A 21,593-nucleotide genomic window follows, 5' to 3' on the forward strand; every position below is an offset into this window, starting at 1 on the left:
CTGTTCACCATCGTAATTACTACAGTAATACAAATCAAAACCTCAGTCAGCCAGCCACCAGGCAGAATAACCATTATCCAAAAGTCTACAAATAATAAATGCTGCAGAGGGTGTGGAGAAAAGGGAACCTGTCTATAATATTGCTGGGAAGGTAAAGTGGTAGAGCCACTATGGAAAACAATATGGAGGTTCCTTAAAAACCTAAAAATAGAGCTACCATATGATCCATCAGTCCCGCTCCTGGGCATATATCCAAAAAGACAAAAAGTCTAATTTGAAAATGATACATGTACCCCAATATTCATAGAAGCACTATTTACAATAGTCAAGACATAGAAACAACTCAAGTGCCCATCAACAGAAGAATGGTTTAAGAATATGCAATCTCTGCCTCTCACTCTCTCTCTCTTATTCACACACACACACACACACACACTGGAATATTACTCAGCCAGAAGAAAACAATGAAATGTTGCCATTTGCAGCAATATGGATGGATGTAGAGAATATCTAAGTCACTGTCAGACAGAAAAAGATAAATATATAATATACCATATATGTAATTAAAAATAATACAAATGAATTTATATACAAAACAGAAACAAACTCACAGACATATAAAACAAACTCATGATTATCAAAGGGAAAAGGAATGGGGGAAGGATAAATTAGGAGTATGGGATTAGTAGATACAAACTACTATGCATAAAATGGGCTTGCTTTCCTGGTGACTCAGTGGTAAAGAATCCACCTGCCAATGCAGGAGACATGGGTTCAATCCCTGGGTCGGGAAGATCCCCTGGAGAAGGAAATGGTAGCCCGTTCCAGTATTTTTGCCTAGAAAATCCCACGGACACAGAAGACTGGCAGGCTACAGTCCCTGGGGTGGCAAAAGAATCAGACACAACTTGGGAAATAAACAACAACAACAGTAATGCACAAAATAGATAAGTAACAAGGATTTGCTATATAGAACAGGGAACTTTATTCAATATCTTATAATAAACTATAATGGAAAATAATCTAAAATATATATATTAGAAAAAATAATGTAGATCAATATTGAAATAAATAATAAGTTCTTTGATATGAAATTTTTTAAAACATAGAGTCCACAGTGAAAAAATAATACAAGGGGTCTCTGATGATGTTTAAAACTTGTGAACAAGACAAGCCAAATATGTTCTAGTACACTTTAATTCTGCTCAGTGTCTTCTTTGATGGAAATGACAAAAAGCCTCGCATCACATTTTATATTCTCCATCATAGCCTTCATATTTGTGTGTGTATAACCCAATGGGACCATGCTAAGTGTTGTTCTCTAGGGCTTAGTTTTCATTTGTAATAATAAATTGCAGACAGATTTCCATGTTAGTACATATAGCTGTAACTCAATCTTTAATATACTAACATTAACTATACTTAATATACTAACATTTATTTAATTAGTCTCTTTTGAGGCACATTTAAATGTTTCAAAATTTTCACTATTATAAATTATCCTTATCTGTGAATCTCTGTACATGTATCTTTAGACACTTGGGTATTTCTGTAGGATTGCATAAATTATGAATGCATTTAGCTAGCACTTACAAAAACCATACCAAGAATGATTGTTAAAATAGATTTCCTCACATAATAAAATGCTGAAAGGTAAGCAATTGCTAGCATTGTTCTTTCAACCCTTCCACTCCAACATCCTCAGCTATTATTTATGCTCATTATGTTCATTATTTTATATGTTTTTGAACTGTGGTGTTGGAGAAGACTCTTGAGAGTCCCTAGGACTGCAAGGAGATCCAACCAGTCAATCCTAAAGGAAATCAGTCCTGAATATTCATTGGAAGGACTGATGCTGAAGCTGAAACTCCAATACTTTGGCTATCTGATGGGAAAAACTGACTCCCTGAAAAAGACCCTGATGCTGGGAAAGATTGAAGGCAGGGGGAGAAGGGTATGACAGAGGATAAGATGGTTGGATAGCATCACTGACTCTATGGACATGAGTTTGAGTAAACTCCGAAAGTTGGTGATGGACAGGGAAGCCTGGCGTGCTGCAGTCCATGGGGTCACAAAGAGTCGGACATGACTGAGCGACTGAAATGAACTGATGTTAATTATTAATGTTCTCCAGGCACTACATCTGCACCACAGCATCCCAGCAAGAAGGAGGTCTCAGGAACCAAAACTTCCTCCTAGAAGGGAAGTGCCCCAGCAGACTTTCACCAATGACATTTTGCTCAGAACTGTGCTACACACCCATCCCCAGACCAATCACAGGCAAAGAAGAATGGAGTCATCAGGACCAGCTGAAATCCACCATGACCCATTTCCTGGATCTTGGGGCTACAGCCTATCATCTCTGAGCTCACTGAACAATTTAACCTGTTGGAAAATTCAGAGTCTTAAGACTCTTGGGAAAGAAAAGGGAATGGAGACCAGCTACTGAGAAAACAGTGAATAGTATCTTCGACACATTCTAAAGGAGAATTACGAAGCCAAAGGATATATGGCACTACATTCTAAATTTGCAATACAAATCACCAAATTACCTTCCAAAAATAGTGTATCGAATGAAAGTTTCAGTAACATGTATGAAATGGCTGAATTGCCCACAACCCTGGTCTTCTAAATTTTTCTAAATGTTTGCCGATTTGATAAGCAGAAAATAATCAAATACAAAGTTAGATAAATATGAGTAGATAGATATATAGTAGTAGATAGATGATAGAATCACAATAGTATATTTTGTACATATTTTATTATTAGTGTAGATGAGAATTTCTTAATATATTTAATGACCACTTGAATTTTTTTTTCTGTGAATTGCTGGTATAAAAATGCCTTTCTTCACTTTTCTATTTTTTTTTTTGCTTTAATCTCTTTAATATGTTATGAGCATTAACTCCCTTTTACAAATACATTTCCCAGTTTATTTCTTGACTCTCCCATTTATTTATGCTCTTTTACCCAATTCAGATGCTTTTAATTTACATCAAATCTATTCATCCTTCCATTTATATATTCAGATCTTAGCAACATGCTATGAAAGAACATGCCTGCTTCAAGACTGGAAAATATTCTCTCTTTTAGTACTGCAACTTAAGGAGTTTGTATGAATAAATCCTTAAACTATTTGGAATTGATTTTTGAAAACAGTGATACATTATCTACATATATTTTCCCAAATTGTCACTCAGTTATAACAGTGATATTTATAACTTATATTTCTAATTAATTTTAAAAGCCCACACACATGTTCTGTGGCATTACCACAGTTTTAATTACTGTAAGTTTCAAGCATCAGATCATGAATTCCTTATGGCAAAATTCAAGCTTAAATTGGAAAAAATTGGGAAAACCACTAGGCCATTTAGGTATGACATAAACCAAATCCCTTATGATTATACAATGGAGGTAACAAATAGATTCAAGGAATTAGATCTGGTAGATAGAGTGCTTGAAGAACTATGGACAGGGGAGGTTCATAACATTGTAAAGGAGGCAGTGACCAAAATCATCCCAAAGAAAAAGAAATGCAAGAAAGCGAAGTGGTTGTGTGAGGAGCCTTTACAAATAGCTGAGGAAAGAAGAGAAGCTAAAGGCAAGGGAGAAAGGGAAAGATACACTCAACTGAATGCAGAGTTCCAGAGAATAGCAAGGAGAGATAAGAAGGTCTGCTTAAATGAACAATGCAAAGAAACAGAGGAAAACAATAGAATGAAAAAGACTAGAGGTCTCTTCAAGAAAATTGGTGATATCAAGGAAACATTTCATGCAAGGATAGGCACAGTAAAGGACAGAAACCATAAGGACCTAACAGAAGCAGAAGAGATTAAGAAGAGGTGGCAAGAATACACAAAAGTACTAAACAATAAAGTTCTTAATGACCTGGATAACCATGATAGTGTGGTTACTCGCTTAGAGCTGTACATCCTGGAGTGTGAGGTCAAGTGGGCCTTAGGGAGGATTACTATGAACAAAGCTAGGAGAGGTAACAAAATTTCAACTAAGCTTTTTAAAATTCTAAAAGATGGTGTTGTTAAAGTGTTGGACTCAATATGTCAGCAAATTTGGGAAACTCAGCAGAAGCCACAGGACTAGAAAATTCAGTTTCATTCCAATTCCAAAGAAGGACAATGCCAAAGAATGTTCAAACTACTGTAAAACTGTGCTCATTTCACATGCCAGCAAGGTTATGCTTAAAATCCTTCAAGCTAGACTTAGCAATACGTGAACCAAGAACTTCTAGATGTACAAGTTGGGTTCAAAGAGGCAGAGGAACCAGAGATCAAATAGCCAACATTTGTTGGATCATGGAGAAAGCAAAGGAGTTCCAGAAAAACATCTCCTTCTGCTTCATTGTCTATCCTAAAGCCTTTCACTGTGTGGATCACAAAAAAAACGTGGAAGATTCTTAAACAGATATATACCAGACCACCTGAGAAACCTGTACTTGGGTCAAGAAGCAACAGTTAGAACCGAACATGGAACCGACTGGTCCCAAACTGGGAAAAGGGTACAGCAAGATTGTATATTGTCATCCTGCTTATTTAACTTATATGCAGAGTACTGTAGCCCACCAGGCTCCTCTGTCCTTTGAATTCTCCAAGCAAGAATACTGGAATGGGTTACAATTTCCTTCTCCAGGGGATTTTCCTGATCCAGGAATCAAGCCCGGGTCTCCCGCACTGCAGGCAGATTCTTTACTGTCTGAGCCACCAAAGAAGCCCTATATACAGAGTACATCAAGCGAAATGCCAGGCTGGATGAAGCACAAGCTGGAATCAAGACTGCTGGGAGAAATATCAACAACCTCAGATATGCAGATGATACCAGTCTAATGGCAGAACGTGAAGAGGAACTAAAGAGCCTCTTGATGAGAGTGAAAGAGGAGAGTGAAAAAGCTGGACTGAAACTCAATATTCAAAAAACTAAGATCATGGTATCTGGTCCCATCACTTCACAGGAAATAGAGGGGGGAAAAGTGGAAGCAGTGATAGATTTTATTTTCTTGGGACCCATAAATCACTTCAGACAGTGATTGCGGCCATGAAATTAAAAGACACTTGCTCCTTGGAAGAAAAGCTATAACAAAGCTAGACAGCGTATTAAAAAGCACAGACATCATTTTGCTGACAAAGGTCCATATAGTCAAAACCATGGTTTTTCCAGTAGTCATGTACGGATGTGAGAGTTGGACCATGAAGAAGGCTGAGTGCTGAATTGATGCTTTCAAATTACAGTGCTAGATAAGACTCTTGAGAGTCCCTTGGACAGCAAGAAGATCAAACCAGTCAATCCTAAAGGAAATCAACCCTGAATATTCATTGGAAGGACTGAGGCTAAAACTGAAGCTCCAGTACTTTGCCCACCTGATGCAAAGAGTGGACTCATTGGAAAATACCCTGATGCTACGAAAGATTGAAAGCAAAAGGAGGAAGGGGTGGCAGAGGATGAGATGGTTAGAAAGCATCACTGACTTGAAGGACGTGAATTTGAGCCAATTCCAGGAGATAGTGAAGGACAGATGAGCCTGTCATGCTATAGTGCACGGGGTTGCAAAGAGTCGGACATGACTTAGAGACTGAACAACAACGAGTTTGTGCTGATAACTTGTAATGCAATTACTTTACTATGATTATTGTTCTTTCTACAGTTTCTGAACATTCTTTTGCATGTCTTTTTCTATATAAAAAATTTGATCAAATTTTCAAGATTAAAAGAAATAACTGGTCAGTGTACTTACTGAAATGTTATTCAATTTATAGTTTAGTTAGGGATGCATCTTTACAGTTATGCATCTTTCTACTCAGGAACATAATATTATTAGAAAATGATGTGATATATTGGTGGAAGAGAATAATAACAATAATAAATTCTACCTCAGCACAGTCAACCCTTTTCTCTTTAAGTTCCCAAAGAAGACAAAGTAAGGAAAAAAAATGCTTGATTATTAACTGAATACTACAATATTACTTGTAGTAATATTACTGAATACTACAGTATTAGCTTTGGACCTACACCATTTTCAGACCTCTGATAGGATAACTTGGACCAAGCAAGGATCTCCTTTTTTAAGCTATATCAGTGTAGCTGGCCCAGCACCACAGAAGAATCCATTATGCCTATGTCATGTCCCCAGTCCCCTTCATTCTTATCCCATGACCTGCCTCCAACTCCACCACCACCAAATAACAAACACCATGTACCAAAACTTGGCACTGCCATGGGAGGAAATGCCAAACTCATCAGCATTAAAGAAAGAGGATCCAGAAAAAATACATTTGTCCCATTGTTAAAAGTAGTATGTAAAATAAAGACAACTACAGTGGGAAAGGAAGAATCCAGTGCAAGAAAGAGAATGGCCAGCTTGGTCAAAAAAAAAAAAAGTCTTTTATTTTTGAATTGGGGCCACTTCATGTTCTCAGCTCAAATATGGACAAAAATCAAGCTTCTGGTTCTTTCAAAGTTCCAGAACCAGAAAAGTGACCTAACCTTTTAGTTACTGTTGAAAGTGACACAATATCTGATCCCCACTAACTGGATGGACAATCCTCTCCTAATTAGGCTTGAAGTACAGACATGGGGAAAGTGTTCAGAGAGGACTTTTAGTAGATGTCAACAGTATTTCTTTATATACATTCAGAACTTTATACCCTTCAGCCAACCCTTACAATTTTCTTCATATAAGTGCTATATTTTCCTTATCAGATACATTGTTAGGAAAATTAAGGATTTTATGACTACAGGGAATAGAATATTTTAAGGTCATATTTTCAAAATGAGTTACAGGTAAAAATAACTGACTTTCTGCCTGTTTATTTTTATCCAACCTCATTGAACTCTTTGTTTTTCTAAATTCTCTGGAATCTTCTAAGAATATTGTCATACTCTCTAGAAAATGAAATTGATTTGACCCTTTTCTTTTAGTTTACTTAAAAATGTATTACACATACAAAAGAGTATTATACATAGTACAGTGTAAAGAATAGTAATAATTTTCAAATAAAATACACACTTATTCTCCAAATGAATAAAATATCAGTTCCTTTGAAGTTCTCTGTGTGTCTTTCCTAGAAGTAACCACAGCCTTGAATTTGTAGTAGTAATAATTCCCTTGCGGTTTAGTGTATATGTATCTGTGTGATTCTGTTTTTGCCAGAGTTTGAATTTTATATAAATGCAGTCACATTGTATACATTCTTTTGTGACTTGCTTTTTTGTTCTTATCATTATGCTTTTGAGATTTATCCATGTCTTAGAGAATAGAAAGAGTTTATGCTGATTCTTTTCACTGCTATATAGTATTCTTTTGTAACAAGACATCACAATTGATTTATTCTTTCCACTGTCATGGACATTTGGATTTATTTTCTTTTTCCTTTTCCCTGTTACAAATAAGGCTTCCTTGAGCATTCTTGCATATATATCCTAATGAGCTTGCTTAAGAATTTCTTTGGGATACATGAACATTGTGGGGGTGGGGGCAGGATTGCTTTAGGCAGAGTGTAGGTGCATATTCAGCTTGTCCAGATAGCACCAACGTTTTCTGAAGTGATTGTGCTAATTCACACAGCCATCAGAAACGTATGTTCCCTTCGCTCTACATCCTTGTCAAAACACTGCACTGTTATCTGATGAAGTGAATGCATCTCTGATAAACCTTGTTCTGAATACTAATAATGTTGCACATATCTTCACAGTTATTGGCTTTTTGTGCTTCTCTTTTTTAAAAACAACTTCTTCATGCCTTCTGTCATTTTTACTTTTTTTTGTTGTCTTTTTATCATTGAAATCTTTTGGATTTGTAGAAATTCTTCATATAACTTAAACATTAATTCTTTTCAGTTTATAAGTGTTATCAAAAAAAACCTTTTAGTTAATAGCTTGTCTTTTGAATCTCTTAATAGTGTTTTTCTTTTTAGGAAAAGGAGTGTTTCACTTTTAGGTGGTCATATTTATTTTTACTTATTATAAATCTTTTCCTCCAAAATATGGCTTACAATCGTGAAGCTTATTTAGAAAATTCTTTCCTATTCTGAGGTCATGAAATCTTTCCCTTATATTTTAAGATTTTGCCTTTTACTTTTAAGAACTTGATCTGTTTAGAATTGATTTTTGTGCAGAAAATGAGTTAGGAAACCATTTTTACTTTTGTCCATATGAATAGCATATTGTCCTGGCACTAGAGTTGCCAGAGTTTAGCAAACAAAAATATAGGACACCTAGTTCTAATTGAACTTCAGACAAAAATGAATAACACTTGAGTGTAATTATGTCTTGTGAAATATTTTAGACACATATACTAAAAAAGTATTTGTTGTTTTATTGAAAATCAAATTTAACAAAGCATCTTGTATTTTATCTGGCAACTCCATCTGGTACCATTTACTGAATCCATTCTTTATCTGTTGATATGTAATATCATTCTGTCATTTTTCAGATTTCTGTATATATGGATGCTTCCATATTCTCTATTCTGCTTCAATATCTGTATTTTCTCAAGCCTCCTGATCATATTCTTATCAGAATTGTTGACCAGATCTGTGTACCTGCAGATCTATGTTGAATCGCAGTATAGTAAAATTGGGCATTTTTGTCTTATTCCTAATTTTAATGGGACTGCTTCCAGTGATTCCTCATTAGTTACTGGCTGGCTTCTTGGTTGAGATATATAAATATACATCAGGTAGAGGAAATGTCCATCTAGTCCTATTTAATTAAGAGCTTTAAAAAAATCTACGATTAATATTAAAATTATGAAATTCACTTTTAGCATCTTTGGACATTATTATGAGTTTCTCCTTTCATCAATAAACATTATACTATATTAATGAAATCATAGTTACGTGAATTTTATATTTAAATTGATCATAGTGTATTATTATTTAAATATGCCCCCAGATTTTGCCTAATAATTTATTTAGGATTTTAAATGCTATTTTTAACAGATTGGTTTGTATTTTCTTTCATGAGATTGTATGTGTGTGTGTTTGTGTGCATGTCTGTGCATGTTCCAGTGAAGGTGAGTAGGAAGGGAAAGGGATGAAAAGAAGGAGACTTGACCATGTGTAACTTTACAACAAATTTTAAGTATCTTTTTAAGTACAAATAGAGTATAGCAGAGCTGAGCCTTCTTTTTCTCTCACAACACACACACACACACACACACACACACACACACACTAAACCATACCTCTTCCCAGGATCTCCCAAGAAAGGTCTTCAGAGCAGTTGGAAAAACATTGGATTTTATTTCATCTCTTCATTTTGCAAACAAAGAAGCTGAATCCTAAAAAGATTAAGAGTTCACGTACCTGGTCTCTTCTTGCTAATAGTATTTAAAAATTGAAGGGAACTAGGTCCTTGAGGGACAGCTAGTGGAACTTTATTTAAGTTGGAGACGGGAGACTGACTGGACATTTCATTACAGTCTTCAAAATGATGAAGGGGGTTCAAATAAGCAATGACAAGCTGTCCTTTTCAATGCGCTTTCTGGAAAAGAAGAAGTAAAATAGCTGTAATTAATTCAAGAGGAATTTAGGTCAATAGTGAGAACTTCCTGAATGAACGAATTCCAAGACAATAGAAGGGGCTGCCACAGGAAGCTGAGGAAGAGCTAAGAAAAGTGTAGACTGTTGTTTTTCTGCAATGATTTCAGTACTGTGAGGTTGAACCAGATAAAACTGCTGATATTCAAATTGTTTTTACCTGTGCATGAGTGTGCGTACGTGCTCAGCTGTGTTTGACTCTTTGAGACCCCATAGACTATAGCCTGTGAGGCTCCTCTGTCCATGGAATTTTCCAGGCAAAAAAAAGCAAATTCATCTAGATCAACCTAACACATGGAAGCACGTAAATCGGTTTCACTCTAGAGGATGGTTTGTCTTCATTTCAGCCTTTATTTTACTCTATCTCTGTAGAATGTGGAGAATAGACTATTTAAGAAGTTTAAGAAGTCTTAAGTCTCTTAAGACAAGAGACCAAATGGAAAGCTTACCAAAGATCCTCTTCTAATTGAAGCTCTTGGTATTTAAAAGCCAGAACTACCAATATTCTTGGGCTTCCCTAGTGGCTCAGCTGGTAAAGAACCAGTCTGCAATGCAGGAGTCCTGGGTTCGATCCCTGAGTTGAGAAGATCCCCTGGAGAAGGGAACGGCTACCCACTCCAGTATTGTGCTTGGAGAATTCCATGGACTGTATAGTCCTTGGGGTTGCAAAGAGTTGGACACAACTGAGTGACTTTCACCAATATTCTGATCTATATAACCAATCATTACAGAACTAATAAACTATAACCTATGTTTAAAATGAAATGTTGTTAAGATCCACATTTTAGATGTTGAGTGTCCTTATGGTGCCAAGCTATTTCATCTAAATGAGATCGTTGGCAGTGGGGGAACCTCAAGGCAGTGTCAGCTGTGCTGATTCTGTTGATGAGATTTGGTATAAATGCTAGTTGAGTAGATTAGCTCTCTCCTTCATTTGGAGGTCAGATGCCATCAAGATTAGCTGTGCTGCTGTTTACAATAGCCAGGACATGGAAGCAACCTAGATGTCCATTGGCAGACAAATGGATAAGAAAGCTGTGGTACATGTACACAATGGAATATTACTCAGCCATTAAAAAGAATGTGTTTGAATCAGTTCTAATGAGGTGGATGAAACTGGAGCCTATTATACAGAGTGAAGTAAGTCAGAAAGAAAAACATCAATACAGTATATTAACACATGTATATGGAATTTAGCAAGATGGTAACGGTGACCTTATATGCAAAGACACCCTATATGTCTTTTGGACTCTGTGGGAGAAGGCGAGGGTGGGATGATTTGAGAGAATAGCATTGAAACATGTATATTATCATATGTGAAACAGATTGCCAGTCCAGGTTTGATGCATGAGACAGGGTGCTCAGGGCTGGTGCACTGGGATGACCCAGAGGGATGGGATGGGGAAGGAGGTGGGAGGGGGGGTTCAGGATGGGGAACACATGTACACCCATGGCTGATTCATGTCAATGTATGGCAAAAACCACTACAATATTGTAAAGTAATTAGCCACCAATTAAAATAAATAAATTTTTTAAAAAATAAAAATAAAGATTAGCTGTGCTGGGGTCATTGTGTATAAATCACCACTAAGCTGTGACATTATTTTATGAACTTTCCAGCCCAGCTAATTGTGTTGTACAACTCTATTGTAATTTCTCTATGGTCATCCTCTGATCAGCTTCCATCCCTCCAAAAAAACTTGTTATATTATTGAGAATAGAAAAATAGAAACTCTTAAAAGCATCAGACTGGGCATATTAAAGAAATGAGGTTGTCTCTCAAATGAAAATTCATGGTTAAGTATTTGCCTGGAACATATACAAGTAAAAAGGACTAAGAATAAACTCCTTGATTTAGTTTACTCATCTTAATGGATACAATACATCTGAAGGGGGTTAAAAATCCCACATGACCTTGACATGGAAGCCAGAAACCCCATCTTTCTGGAGCAGATATGCTCAAGAAATGTAAAGGTAAGAGGTAAAATTGGCAGACTTTGGTGGCCCATCAGATACGGCAGGTGGGGGAGAAAAAGGAATCAAGGTTGAAGCTGAGTTTTCTAGCTTGAGTATCTGGATGGAGAACAGATATCTGGGAACAGATGTGGGGTATGTGCGTGGGTATAGGGAGGCTAAGTTCAGCCTGCATGTGCTCAGTGTAGTACTAGAAACCACACCGGATGCAAAGGTCAAGAAAGCAACCAAGCGGTCTTTCAGTGTATAATTTGTGCAAGGTACTGTGAGTGCTATGAGCACTGTGAGTAGGAATTTCAAATCGCACTTACATATGAAGCACAGAGGCGCACAGAGACTCAGACTCTCTATGCTGAAGGTCACTATACTCATGCAAGTGTCACTGAGATTATGAAGGAGCTTGTGGAGATGGAGATGTTAAGATGCACACACAAACACATCACTTGGTAGGATTAAATACTAGGTTATATGGTGATATCAATGGGAGTATTTGGGAATTTGTATGGGATGTATGGTACCACTGCTGAGGACCTTAGGGCCACTGCAAATGCTGAAAGAACTCCTCTAGGCTGGAAAGTGACCAGTAACTTAAAACAACCTTGTACATACATAGTTGTTGTTGTTGCTGGTTAGTTGCTACATCCCATCCTCTTTTGTCATCCCATGGACTGTAGCCCGCCTGGCTCCTCTGTCCATGGGATTTCCCAGGCAAGAATACTGGAATACGTTGGCATTTTCTTCTCCAGGGGATCTTTCTGACCCAGGGATTGAACCCACCTCTCCTGCACTGGCAGGCATATATTTTTTTTTTTATCACTGAGCCACCTGGGAAGCCATGTATATAATAGACTGCTATATAAAAACCTCATTGGAAAAGCAAACCCAAAAATTACAATAGAAAATGTTAAACCAATTTTCAACCAGTATATTGCTTTGGGAGCCATAGAAAGTCATGATTCATCAGATTTAAAATTATTGGGAAGGCAAGCAAACATAAAACAAATCACTAAATTCCAAAAGAAAACTATAAGCTGGTTCTTTGAGAAGATAAACAACATTAATAAACCTTTAGCCAGACTCATCAGGAAAAAAGGGAGAGGACTCAAACAATAAAATTAGAAATGAAAAAGAAGTTACAACTGACACCATAGAAATACAAAAAATCATAAGAGATTACTACAAGCAACTCTATGCCAATAAATTGGACAATATGGAAGAAAAATTGACAAATTCTTGGTACAATCTCCCACACTGAACTGGGAAACAATAGAAAATATGAATAGACCAGTCACAAGCATTGAAATTAAAACTATGATTTAAAACTCCCAACAAACAAAAGTCCAGGACCTAATGGCTTCACAGGTAAATTCTATCAAACATTCAGAGAAGAGTTAACACCTCTCCTTCAAAAAATTTCAGAGGAAGGAAAACTCCCAAATTCATTCTAGGAGGGCACCATCACCCTGATACCAAAACCAGGCACACAAAAAGACAATTACAGGCCAGTATCACTTATGAATATAGATGCAAAAATCCTCACCAAAATACTAGCAATCTGAATCCAACAATACATTAAAAGAATCATACACCACGGTCAAGTAGGATTTATCCCAGGGATGCAAGAATTTTTCAATATTCACAAACCAATCTGTGTGATACACCACATCAACAAATTGAAGAATAAAACCATATGATCATCTCAATACATGCAGAAAAAAAAAAAAGCCTTTTTGTAACAACAGCAAGAATAAAAACATGTAAATCCTTTATAAAAGAAATTATTTGGTTTCTTTAAACTATAACCCTTATTATTGTATTTTAAATATCTTTAAATTTACCCAAGAAAAGGTTTATAATAGAAATTTATCTATTGTATAATGCAAGTTCATGTTGTTTTATACAGTAGAATTGTGGTTGATAACTGAATAAAGGCAGCTAGCTTTGCACATAGTATTAGTTAAAATTAAGTTATAACTAGAATTAAAATTTAAAATTAAACTATTAAATAATGTGGCTGCTTCTCTGTCATATAGGAGCCCATAGGTGGGTAATCCAGAGAGGCTATGGAAGTTCCATGGTGTCAAGATGTCTAGTCTTCTTTATCTTGTTGTTCTGCATGCATGACTTTCATCCCCAAAATCATGATTTAAGACAGTTGCAGAGCAGCAGCTACTAAATACACATTCCATGAAGCAAGGAGGAAGAAAGAAAGGCAGAAATTTCCCCTCTCCTATTAAAGACAATAGCCAAAAGTTGTACTTCCATTTACCAGGACTTCCATTTACCTGGTCATTCCATTGGCCAGGACTGAGGTATATGGCCACATCTAACCATAAGGGATGCTGGAGATTACAATATGCGTAAGGAGAAGAGGACAGCAGAGGATGAAATGGTTAGACAGCTTCACCAACTTAATGGACATGAATTTGAGCAAACTCTGGGAGACAGTGAAGGACATGGAAGGCTGGTGTGCTACAGTTCATGGGGTCACAAAGAGTCAGACATGACAGAGTGACTGAACAACAAATGGGCCCTGTATAAAACACTGGGAGCTCAATGACTAAAGAAGGTAGATGTGGAGAAGGATTTTGGAGGACAAGTCTCTGAAACAAGAACCATCCTTCATTTTGGATTTAAGCATAAACTAGAGTCTGGAGAAAACAGAGCAAAAAGTTTTTCTCTGCCTTGATCATTGGCAAACGTGTTTTCATTACAGATGAGAAGTTATGGCAAAATATGATACTGCTCCTTATCTGGTGGGTAGGGGTGTCCCTAGAGTCCATATGAACTGCTGAGTGGGAGTCAATGAGTCTCTACCTTTAGACAACACACAGGTCAATTCAAAAAATATTTATGGAACATCCACAATGTTATGGAGCACATACTTGGAGCTAAGCTAGGTACTCTAGGGAGTTTTTTTTAACTTTTTAAAAAATAAAACACATTCCCCACCCTCTAGACTTACAGTTCTATTATTAAGGAATGATGATTTTCAGATGAAAAATGACAACATAAGACAAAGGGAAACTCAATATGGATTTTTCCCAATCCCTCGCAGTACCATACCATCACCTTCCATATCAGAATGTGGTTTTTGTGACTATTTAATAACAAGGTTCCCATCTAATACATTGCTGCTGCTGCTAAGTCGCTTCAGTCGTGTCCGACTCTGTGCGACCCCACAGACGGCAGCCCACTAGGCTCCGCCGTCCCTGGGATTCTCCAGGCAAGAATACTGGAGTGGGTTGCCATTTCCTTCTCCAGTGCATGAAAGGGAAAAGTGAAAGTGAAGTCACTCAGTCGTGTCCGACTCTTAGCGACCCCACGGACTGTAGCCTACCAGACCCCTCCGTCCATGGGATTTTCCAGGCAAGAGTACTGGAGTGGGGTGCCATTGCCAATATGTTGAGACCTATTCATAAGTTCAGATGTCCAACCTGATCAATCTTTAATAACTGTCATCCACCTTTCAGCTTCTCAACAGGGAGAAAGTTCAGCATGTACCCAAACTCAGGATCCTTATTTCAGGATCTTTCTCCCACCAATCAACACTCAGCGGGACCTCACCATTTTGGCCCTCCCCTCCACCCAGTTCTTCTGGGAGAAAAAACAGTCCTGCTTTACAAAAAGATTGGGGCAGGTCTGATTTCCAGAAATCCATTTTTTAAAATAGTTTGAGCTCCTCAAGAAAACAAAATACAAAAGGACCATTAAATGTGTTTTAACTATTAAAAGAAGTAGGCAGATGTTCATTCTCTTTATCTGTAGGAAGAATTTCCTTTCCTGACATTGAGTCATGTTCCTTTTTCCCAAGAGGGAATAAAATGTTCCCTGCAAAAGCACAACCTTTTCTTTTCCAGTGTTCTGGACCCATGCCAGCATAACAGAGACAGCCAAACAAAGAGCTGTGATAAGCTCCTCAGGTGCCAGGGGAATGTTATCAGAGGAAATCATCTTCCTCCCTGTGACAAGACGGATGGATCCTCAGCATACTCACAAAAAAACTGGGGCCCCCAAGGAGTAGAAATTCATCAAATACTCAGTGGGGAATTGTGCACAAAACAGCAATGGGAACCAGTGGGAACATAATTTTATTAACTCCAAAAGGTTCTACCAATTGGGTTCTTAGGAGTAGTCCCCAGATTGATATGCCTGCAGACAAAGGACTTTTAGTGACAAATCTGATAAAATATGTGAGAAACACTGTCTTTCTTCACTTAAGATTCCAATGTTAAATTTGGAGGACTGTTTCAGTCTATAAAATATAGTCATTATATAATCTATTGTGCCACAGCAAGGACACAAATTTAATACAACTAGATGTACAAAAAATTTAGAAATGCAACCTCTTTTATTTTGCCTATGAATAAATATTTTGTCTTTGCCACCTGCTGGGTGACAGGAAAGAAATATAAGTGCCCGATCTGGTTGAAGTTGTGCTTGGCTTCTCCAGGAAAGACAACTTAGTCCCAGATTGTTCATCCTTATAGTCCTTTGCTTTCATTCAAGATGGCATCCAAGGATAGGGTAAAGGGATATGGCTTGAGTTACCAGGAGGAAATATCCTCAGGTGGTTAGATATTGTGTACTTTGATGCCTCTAATCTCTGATGCAACATCTTTTGTCCAAAAGCTTACTGCCTGCCTTGCTAGTATGTGTGGCTAACGCTTGTGGCTACTGTGATTCCAGGTCTGTTCCTTGACTTAACTGCTCTGGGCACTGTTGGAGGGAATGTAAGTTGGCATAACCAATATGAAAAGCAGCATGGAGATTCTTCAAAGTTAAAAAGAGAACTACTATATGATCAATCTTTCTTCTGGGTATATATCCAAAGGACATGAAAACAGGATCTCAAAACGACATCTGCAGTCCCACTTATTCACTATAGCCAAGGTATGAAAACAATACGTCTCCATCAATGGGTGAATGAATAAAGACATGGTGAGAAGGCAATGGCACCCCACTCCAGTACTCTTGACTGGAAAATCCCATGGATGGAGGAGCCTGGTAGGCTACAGTCCATGGGGTCACTAAGAGTCGGACACGACTGAGCGACTTCACTTTCACTTTTCCCTTTCGTGCACTGGAGGAGGAAATGGCAACCCACTCCAGTATTCTTGCCTGGAGAATCCCAGGGACGGCGGAGCCTGGTGGGCTGCTGTCTATGGGGTCGCACAGAGTCGGACACGACTGAAGCGACTTAGCAGCAGTATACACACAATGGAATACTATTCAGTCAGGAGAAAGAAGGAAATCAATCCATCTATTTGCAACAACACAGATGGGCCTTGAGGGCACCATGCTAAGTGAAATAAGTCAGGCAGAGAAAGACAAATATTATATGATGGCACTTCTATGTGAAATCTGAAAAAGTCAAACTCATAGAAATAGAGAGCAGAAAAGTGGCAGCCAAGTGTTGGGGTGGGGTGAAATGGGAGATGCTAGTCAAAGGGTACAAACTTCTAGTTAAAAGATGAATACACTCTAATGAAGAGCATGGCCATGATAATTAATAATACTTTATTATACACAGGAAAGTTGCTAAGAAAGTAGATCTTAAATGTTCTCACCACAGAAAAGAAGTGATAATTATGTGAGGTGATGGAAGTGTTAGCTAACACTATGGTGGTTCTCATTTTGCAATATTTAAGTGTATCAAACCAACAGGTCATACACTTTAAATTTAAACAATGTCATGTGTCCATAATATCTCTATAAAGTTGGAAAAAAATAGAAAAGAACTCTTCCCATCTTTCCCAGAGAAGTTTTCACACTGTGACCCAGAAATAAATAGATCTACATTCTGACTTGGGTTTCCTAAACCAGTTTCCTCTAAAGCAAAAATTTCAGCCTAGGGACTGTCACATGCAAGGAAATATAAATATTTTGACAATAACTCATTTGTCTCTTGGCTCCATAAATATCTCTAGCCAGAAGGATTTACTCAGGAGAAAAAATGATGGCTATTCAATTTTTCTATTCCAATTGAGTGAGTGATTCATTCATTGGAGGTCTAAGTGATGATCATAAGTAGAAATATAGAACACAGTGTTGGAAGGAAGAAATCTCTATTTCATGGGCCTTAGGAAACTGAGGCTAGGTTAAAGGAAGTGACTTACTCAAAGCTTCCTAGTAAGGGGAGGAGATGGAATTTGAATCTGGGATCCCTGACTCTTTAATTATTCCACAGGAGTTTAAAAGATACGTTTAAAATTTATCTAAATTAATCCTGGTTTGCTACAAACTAAACCACTCTTCACCAGGGCTTCCCTGCTGGCTCAGACACTAAAGATTCTGCCTGCAATGTCAAAGACCTGGGTTCAATCCCTGGGTGGAGAAGATCCCCTGGAGAAGGAAATGGCAACCCATTCCAGTATTCTTGCCTAGAGAATTCCAGTCTATCTTAAAGAGTTGGACACAATTGAGCAACTAACACTTTCACTTTCTTCAAACCAGTCTGTACTTCTACTTAGCAATAATTAAAATGTTAATGTGGCTATTGTTATTACCTTTCTATCTAGCCAAACTGGGTCATGAATAGTCATTAATATGAATTAATTAAAAGTCTTTAACTTTTCTACAAAAACTATTTTAAAACTGGAACAATTCCAAATCAATGTGAGAAACAGAACTCTGGTATTATGTTTTTGGAATGCTTTAGTTCAAGCAAGTATTTTTAATGACACCAAACAAATCAATTCTATGAGTTTTTTTACTTTTAAAAATTAGAAAAAGAAACACCCAAAGAAAGAATTTGGATCGATTTGTGATTGACTATTGCAAATCATAATTACACTTAATTTTATTTCTCCATATAGGTCCAAGAACAGAACCACCTGACTCCAGTTTTGAAATCCTCTTGAGAAAATCTCCCCCAAAGCCTGTCTCCCAGCCACGTCTATACATGTGCCTCTGTGAATAACACATTAACACCACTCACAATAGAAGGTATTGTTCCTTATAGCTAGTCAAATTAATTATTTGAGCACCCCAGGATGTAACATGAAAGAGCAGTTTTATAGATATTCAGGGCACTATATAATATGCCATGGTGAATTACTGACTCTAATGAGAACATCCTCAAAAGACTGAACTCCCAAGGGTGCTGGCTGAAGAACTGGGAGGAGGGGCTCATACGTTAAATCAATAATTAGGAAGACAGAAGGAAGAGAAACAGATTGGGCAACAGATTTTTGAAAATTAAAATTTGTCATCTGTGTATCTTCCTTGCTGATGATTCATTAAATGAAGATTAACTTCAGTAACTTATTGACCAGCATGCCAGTGAATCCTGAGCTTTATCCTGAGCCTAGGATGCATGAAATGGACAAGCCTGGGTATACTGTCTAGGGAGTTGACTAAATGTGATATAATTTAGAGAAATTTATGAGCTAGTATTGTGCTAGATATGTATGTTTCACATGTGTATACCATGCTGAGTATTGTGTCAGGTTGATAGGGGATGTAAAAGGAAGCAAATAGCATTCTTAAAGGACTTTATAGTTTATCTAGAGACATCAACTATGCATATATAACGTTATCCAAGAGAACTTACCCATGTTTCTAAAAACACCACTGCAATCATTTGCAACATGGAATTGTATCTTTTACCACATCTCTGACTCTATCCACACAGTCAAAGGCTTTGGCATAGTCAATAAAGCAGAAATAGATGTTTTTCTGGAACTCTTTTGCTTTTTCGATGATCCAGCGGATGTTGGCAATTTGATCTCTGGTTCCTCTGCCTTTTCTAAAACCAGCTTGAACATCTGGAAGTTCACGGTTCACGTATTGCTGAAGCCTGGCTTTGAGCATTACTTTACTAGTGTGTGAGATGAGCGCAATTGTGCGGTAGTTTGAACATTCTTTGGCATTGTCTTTGTTTGGAATTGGAATGAAAACTGACCTTTTCCAGTCCTGTGGCTACTGCTGAGTTTTCCAAATTTGCTTGTATATTGAGTGTAGCACCTTCACAGCATCATCTTTCAGGATTTGAAATAGCTCAACTGGAATTCCATCACCTCCACTAGCTTTGTTCGTAGTGATGCTTCCTAAGGCCCACTTGACTTCACATTCCAGGATGACTGGCTCTAGGTGAGTGTGAGTGATCAGACCATCAGGATTATCTGAGTTGTGAAAATCTTTTTTGTACAGTTCTTCTGTGTATTCTTGCCACCCCTTCTTAATATCTTCTGCTTTTGTTAGGTCCATACCATTTCTGTCCTTTATTGACCCCATCTTTTCACGAAATGTTCCCTTGGTATCTCAAATTTACTTGTAGAGATCTCTAGTCTTTCCCATTCTGTTTGAATCAGCCATGGGTTTACATGTGTTCCCCTTCCTGGACCCCCCACCCACCTCCCTCCCCATCCCATCCCTCTGGGTCATCCCATTGCCCTGGCCCTGAGCCCTTGTCTCATGCATCGAACATGGAATGGTGTTCTGTTTCACATATGATAATATACATGTTTCAATGCTATTCTCCCAGAACGTCCCACCCTCACCTTTTCCCTCAGAGTCCATAAAATTGTTCTATGCATCTGTGTCTCTTATATAGGGTTATCGTTACCATCTTTCAAATTCCATATATATGCATTAGTATACTGTATTGTTGTTTTTCTTTCTGGCTTACTTCACTCTGTATAATGGGCTCCAGTTTCATCCATCTCAGTAGAACCGATTTTCCTCTATTTCTTTGCATTGATCTCTGAGGAAGGCTTTCTTATCTCTCCTTGCTATTCTTTGGAACTCTGCATTCAAATGGGTGTATCTTTCCTTTTCTCCTTTGCTTTTCACTTCTCTTCTTTTCACAGCTATTTGTAAGGCCTCTTCAGACAGCCATTTTGCTTTTTTTCATTTCTTTACCTGGGGATGGTCTTAATTCCTGTCTCCTGTACAATGTCACGAACCTCTGTCCATAGTTCATCAGGCACTCTGTCTATCAGATCTAGTCCCTTGAATCTATTTCTCACTTCCATTGTATAATCATAAGGGATTTGATTTAGGTCATACCTGAACGGTCTAGTGGTTTTCCTCACTTTCTTCAATTTAAGTCTGAATTTGGCAATAAGGAGTTCATGATCTGAGCCACAGTCAGCTCCTGGTCTTGTTTTTGCTGACTGTATAGAGCTTCTCCATCTTTGGCTGCAAAGAATATAATCAATCTGATTTCGGTGTTGACAGTCTGGTGATGTCCATGTGTAGAGTCTTCTGTTGTGTTGTTGGAAGAGGGTGTTTGCTATTACCAGTGCGTTCTCTTGGCAAAACTCTATTAGCCTTTGCCCTGCTTTATTCTGTACTCCAAGTCCAAATTTGCCTGTTATTCCAGGTGTTTCTTGACTTCCTACTTTTGTATTCCAGCCCCCTATAATGAAAAGGACATCTTTTTTGGGTGTTAGTTCTAAAAGTTCTTGTAGGTCTTCATAAAACCATTCAACTTCAGCTTCTTCAGCATTACTGGTCGGGGCATAGACTTGGATTACCATGATATTGAATGGTTTGCCTTGGAAACGAACAGAGATCAGTCTGTCATTTTTGAGACTGCATCCAAGCACTGCATTTCAGACTCTTTTGTTGACTATGATGGCTACTCCATTTCTTCTAAGGGATTCCTGTCCACAGTAGTAGATATAATGATCATCTGAGCTAAATTCACCCATTCTAGTCCATCTTAAGTTCGCTGATTCCTAGAATGTTGACTTCTGTTGCCATCTCCTGTTTGACCACTTTCAATTTGCCTTGATTCATGGAACTAACATTCCAGATTCCTATGCAATATTGCTCTTTACAGCATTGGACCTTGCTTCTATCACCAGTACCATCCACAACTGGGTGTTGTTTTCGCTTTAACTCCATCCCTTCATTCTTTCTGGAGTTATTTCTCCACTGATCTCCAGTAGCATATTGGACACCTACCGACCTGGGAGCTCATCTTTCAGTGTCCTATCTCTTTGCCTTTTCATACTGTTCATGGGGTTCTCAAGGCAAGAATACTGAAGTGGTTTGCCATGCCCTTCTCCAGTGGACCACATTTTGTCAGACCTCTCCACCATGACCCGTCCATTT

General features: G+C 37.8%; 2 long non-coding RNA genes across 3 annotated transcripts in view; one reads left to right on the forward strand and one right to left on the reverse strand.

Moving 5' to 3' along the window:
- Positions 1 to 2,854: 2,854 nt before the first annotated feature.
- Positions 2,855 to 21,593, reverse strand: part of LOC145522604 (uncharacterized) — a 140,033-nt gene continuing 121,294 nt past the window's right edge. For both annotated transcript variants that reach the window (XR_014066055.1, XR_014066054.1), the window contains one exon: positions 2,855 to 9,498. This is a non-coding gene — a long non-coding RNA (uncharacterized LOC145522604). The remainder of the gene's footprint in view (positions 9,499 to 21,593) is intronic.
- Positions 12,336 to 20,029, forward strand: LOC145522605 (uncharacterized). Its single transcript, XR_014066056.1, has 3 exons — positions 12,336 to 14,284; positions 16,218 to 16,421; positions 18,347 to 20,029. It is a non-coding gene; the product is annotated as an uncharacterized LOC145522605 (long non-coding RNA).

This window comes from Giraffa tippelskirchi, chromosome 10, assembly GCF_054371585.1.
Source record: "Giraffa tippelskirchi isolate mGirTip1 chromosome 10, T2T-mGirTip1v1.2.pri, whole genome shotgun sequence".
Classification (NCBI taxonomy): Eukaryota; Metazoa; Chordata; class Mammalia; order Artiodactyla; family Giraffidae; genus Giraffa; species Giraffa tippelskirchi.